General features: G+C 46.8%; 1 protein-coding gene across 1 annotated transcript in view; it reads left to right on the forward strand.

Moving 5' to 3' along the window:
* Positions 1-3,889: 3,889 nt before the first annotated feature.
* LOC144596250 (uncharacterized) overlaps positions 3,890-5,000 on the forward strand; it is a 36,327-nt gene continuing 35,216 nt past the window's right edge. The window contains exon 1 of the mRNA XM_078404462.1: positions 3,890-3,933. The gene's annotated coding sequence lies outside the window, so the exon portion shown is untranslated. The remainder of the gene's footprint in view (positions 3,934-5,000) is intronic.

Consider the following 5,000-nt stretch of genomic DNA (forward strand, 5'->3'; position numbering starts at 1 on the left):
AGAGAGAGAGAGAGAGATTGAGCGAGAGAGAGAGAGATCGAGAGAGATCGAGGGAGAGGTCGAGGGGAGAGGTCAAGGGAGAGATCGAGATCTAGAGAAAGAGAGAGAGAGAGGGAGATTAAGAGAGGGAGAGAGAGAGAGAGAGAGAGAGAGAGAGAGAGGGAGATTGAGAGAGAGAGAGAGAGAGAGAGAGGAGAGATGAGAGAGAGAGAGAGAGAGATGAGAGAGAGAGGAGAGAGAGGAGAGAGAGAGAGAGAGGAGTCATTGGGAGAGGTCGAGGGAGAGTCGAGGGAGAGGTCGAGGGGGAGGTCGAGGGAGAGGTCGAGGGAGAGGTCGAGGGAGAGGTCGAGGGAGAGGTTGAGGGAGAGGTCGAGATTGAGAGAGAGAGAGATTGAGAAGAGAGATTGAGAGAGATTGAGAGATCGAGAGAGAGAGAGATCGAGAGAGAGAGAGATCGAGAGAGAGAGAGATCGAGGGAGAAGGTCGAGATCGAGATCTAGAGAAAGAGAGAGAGAGAGAGAGGGAGATTAAGAGGGGGAGAGAGAGCGAGAGAGAGAGAGAGAGAGAGAGAGAGAGAGAGAGAGAGAGAGAGAGAGATCGAGAGAGAGATCGAGAGAGAGATCGAGAGAGTCAAGTCAAGTCAATTTTATTTGTATAGCACATTTAAAAACAACCCACGTTGACCAAAGTGCTGTACATCTGATTAGGTACTCATTTTTAAAAAAATGAAACATGGCAGTAGCACGCAAACAGTTCACAGCGCCTCCTCAATGAGCCTCAAACGCTAGGGAGTAGAAATAGGTTTTGAGCCGGGACTTAAAGGAGTCGATGGAGGGGGCAGTTCTGATGGGGAGAGGGATGCTGTTCCACAGTCTAGGAGCTGCAAACTGCAAAAGCCCTGAGCTTAAGCTGTAGACCGCAGGATAGTGAGTAGCCCCAAGTCGGCCGACCTGAGGGACCTGGAGTTAGAGAGGTGGGTTAGAAGATTTTTGATGTGGGGGGGAATGTCCATTTAGGGCTTTATACGTGAATAGGAGGAGCTTGAAGTTGATTCTGTACCGTACAGGGAGCCAGTGGAGAGAGGCCAGAATCGGGGTGATGTGGTCCCTTTTACAGGTACCCGTCAGGAGTCTCACTGCGGCGTTTTGGACCAGTTGCAGGGCGGGACAGGGAAGATTGGCTGATCCCAGTGTATAGGGAGTTGCAGTAGTCTAGGCGGGAGGAAAAGAAAGCGTGAATGATTTTTTCTGTGTCGTCGAATTGGAGGAAAGGTTTGATTTTAGCTATGGTTCCAAGTTGGAAGAAGCTGGCTTTTACCACAGCGTTGACTTGCTTATCAAATTTTAATGCAGAGTCAAATATCATGCCGAGGTTTTTGACATGCGGTTTGACTAGGCAGGATAGACTTCCAAGACTGCCTGTTATCGATTTGATGGAGTCGGGGAGGGGCCGAATAGGATGACCTCAGACTTGCTCTCATTTAATTGGAGGAAGTTCTGTGCCATCCAACATTTTATGTCCTCAAGGCAGTGTAAGAGGCTGTTTAAATTTGACTGGTTGTTGGGTTTCAGAGAGAATCGAGAGAGAGAGATAGAGAGAGATAGAGAGAGAGATCGAGCGAGAGAGAGAGGGATCGATTGGGAGAGAGAGATCGAGAGAGAGAAAGAGATCGAGGGAGAGAGAGAGAGATCGAAAGAGAGAGAGAGAGAGATAGATCTCCCCTGGGTTATTTAAACAACTTCATTGCACAGAAAACGTGTCTAATATTTGAGAATCCCGTGTCAACAGATTAGCTATTCTATCCATGAGACAACATCTTCTCACCTTTATTAATGAATATATTCATTAAGGATCAGTTGTTCACATTTAGAGTTTCTTGCACGGTATGTGGTGAATCAGTTGTGTGGCATGACATGAAATCATTATTTTTTTAAATTTGCAATTTACAATGCAGAAACTTATATTTGTTGGGTTTACATTGATCAGAACAGGAGATAAATTTTTGGGGTGTTGATTCCAGACAAAAATTAGCAAGACGTCACACTGTGGATTTTGGAAGAAACAACATTTCATTATCATCAGTTTTGGATCAAAACATGTCAGCATCCCAGAGAGAAACTACAACGATCTCCAGGCCAGTATCACAGCATCAGATCATCAGTGAGCTTCCTGAAACTGAGGACATGTCTGAAGATGTCAATGGTCATTTGGTGCGTATATTTACTCATATCCCTAGTATGATTCTGACGCATTGCTTCCATTGGTGATGTCCAATATATTCAGGATCAGTCCACTGCCAGGATTTTCAAGCAATACTGGAAATGTAATTAGTAATTAAGGGAAACATCGTAAAAGTCCTGTATATCCGAAGGTCAGATTAACTGAGCGGGTCAGGCAGCATCTCTGGAAGACTTGGATAGGTGATGTTTCTGGTCAGGGACTCTTGTTCAGACTGAATATCGTAATGTGAGTTGGAAGCTGGTAAAAGAGCAGGTGGTGAGATAAAGCTTGCCAAATGGTAGTTGGATGCAGGTGAGAGGGATTTTGTTAGGCAGATGGGTGGCAAAGGCAAGAGATAACGATGAGACAAAGGGAGTATCAGACAAGAGAAAAGAGAAGTGAAATATGAAGCCAGTGCAAGTGCTTCAGGTGTAAGAGGATGTGGGGATGGACAATGCGGGGGTCAGGACAATAGGGAGAAATGGATGCGCATCTGTGGTGGGGGAACCGAGAGAGATGGGGAGAAAATGGGGGAGGGTTAGGGAGGGAAGAGGAGTTTTGTTAGCCAAGATTCACTGTTCACACATTGGGTTGTAAGCTACCCAGGGTAGATGAGATATGTTCCTCTCATTTTGTGTTTGGCCTCACTCTGGCCTTGCCCAGAAAGAAAGATTGGTATGGGAATGGGAAGAGGAGTTAGAATGGATTGCAAACGGGAGATACATCGGGCCTAAGTGGAGTGGTCGCTTAGTCTGCGCTCAGTCTCCCCAATGTAGTGGAAGCCACATCGGAAGCACCGGATGCAGCATGTGAACTTCTGGTTCACCTGGATCAATGTGAGGGGGGAGGTGCTTGGACAGGTGTTACATCTCATGCGGTTGCGGTGGAAAGTAGCTGGGGGATGGAGCTAATTGGGGAGGGCATAGATGAGTGAACCATGGAGATGTGAGAGGAGTGGCCTCTATGTAAAACAGAAAGGGGGTGGACATGGGAGGATGTGGCTGGTGATGAAAATGTCAGAGGAGGAAGTAATATCAGAGAATTAAATGTTGGATATAGCGGCTGATGAGGTGAAAAAGTAGGGATCGGGAAATCTGCAGTGTAGGAAGGAACTGCAGATGCAGTTTAAAACCGAAGATAGGCACAAAAAGTTGTAGTAACTCAGCGGACAGGCAACATCTCTGGAGAGAAGGAATGGGTGACGTTTTGGGTCAAACCCTTCTCCGTTCTGAAGCGAGGGGCTCGACCCGAAACATCACCCATTCCTTCTCTCCAGAGATGCTGCCTGTCCCCCCTGAGTTTTCATCTTTTTGTGTCTATCTTGGGGAAATCTATCCTTGTTGCAAATAGGCCAAGGGGGAACCAGAACTTAACTGTGCGAAACAGAAGTTAAAGGTGAGAGATCTATCTATGACAGCAGGGTGAAACCATCTTTACTGAAGAAAGAGGATGTCCTAGAGTGGATAGCCTCACCGTGGGACAAATGCAGCAGAGATGGAGCACTTGAGAGAGGGATGGCATCTTTGTAAGTGGCATTGTGAGAGACAATTAGTCCAGATAATCTTCCCATTGTCCAACACAGGCACAGTCACCTCAAAACAATCAGAAGGATGAAGATGCAACATTCGTTGAGATTCCCAGCAACTGATGAAGAGGCAAAGGGATATACTTAACAGAGGCTCCAAGCCAAAACACTCAAGCAGCAGTCAAAAGGTAATTGGCATTTTTTTTTAACTGGGGGCACATCGTGAAGTTCATTGTGAAGAATGACTGGTTGAAAGAGAGTCAGGATCAAAGATTTTGGATATTCACCCGAGAATGGTGTTATTTGTATGTTAACTTGATTTTGAGGTTGTTCCTCATTTGGTGAGGTTGTGTTTCTTTGGGTTGCCTCAGTCAAAGTGATGGACAGTGAACTATCTTTGGAGATGCAGCCGCCGACGTTGAGCCGAGCTCGACCGGCCGCCAGCAGAACGAGGAGAGACAACGCACGCGAAATGGGAGGGACGGGCTCATAGAACAGAAGTATGGGACACAGAGAAATTACGGGTGAGGGATCTACCTACAACAGGCAGGGTGAATCCATCACACGGCCTCACCTGTGGAATGGGCCGCTGGAGGCCATGCAGCTGCCTGGGGCTCGGCTGGACCAGCGTCAATCCAAGAGGCCGAGCACGTGGACCAGACGCGACCTACAGCAGCGGAGGACACCAACGGCTACGCTTAGCCAGACCAAGCCTGCAACACCACCAGGACCATAGACCTTCATGGTCAGATCAGGATCCCTGCACTTACAACAAATGGAACTTGAAAATGGCACCAAACTGGCGACTACATTTACTGTCTCATTGTACTGCTGCTGTGCACTTGTACTGTACCTGAGATGCTATCTAATATGTATCTACAGTAAGTGCTTATGAAAGGTGATGCGAGCTGAACTGAATACAAAAATGGATTTCACTGTACCTCAGTACATGTGACAAATAACGTACCATAACAAATGACATTGCAAAAGAAGTGCAGTGAGCCACTTTCCCCACACGTATTATGACAGCTTTGTATATAACATTCACGTCAAGAGGAGGACATGGGGAACTGCAAATGCTGGTTTACAAAAAATACAAACAAAATGCTGGAGTAACTCGGTGGGTCAGGCAGCATCTCTGGAAAGTAGGGATAAGTGATGTTTCAATTCAGAGCCTCTTGTTCAGACTGAGTGATTGTGTGGTTAGGGTTACGCAGGGTAGTTGAAGATGGTTGAAGAGAAGAATCAGTTCAGG

The sequence above is a fragment of the Rhinoraja longicauda genome, chromosome 8, assembly GCF_053455715.1.
Source record: "Rhinoraja longicauda isolate Sanriku21f chromosome 8, sRhiLon1.1, whole genome shotgun sequence".
Classification (NCBI taxonomy): Eukaryota; Metazoa; Chordata; class Chondrichthyes; order Rajiformes; family Arhynchobatidae; genus Rhinoraja; species Rhinoraja longicauda.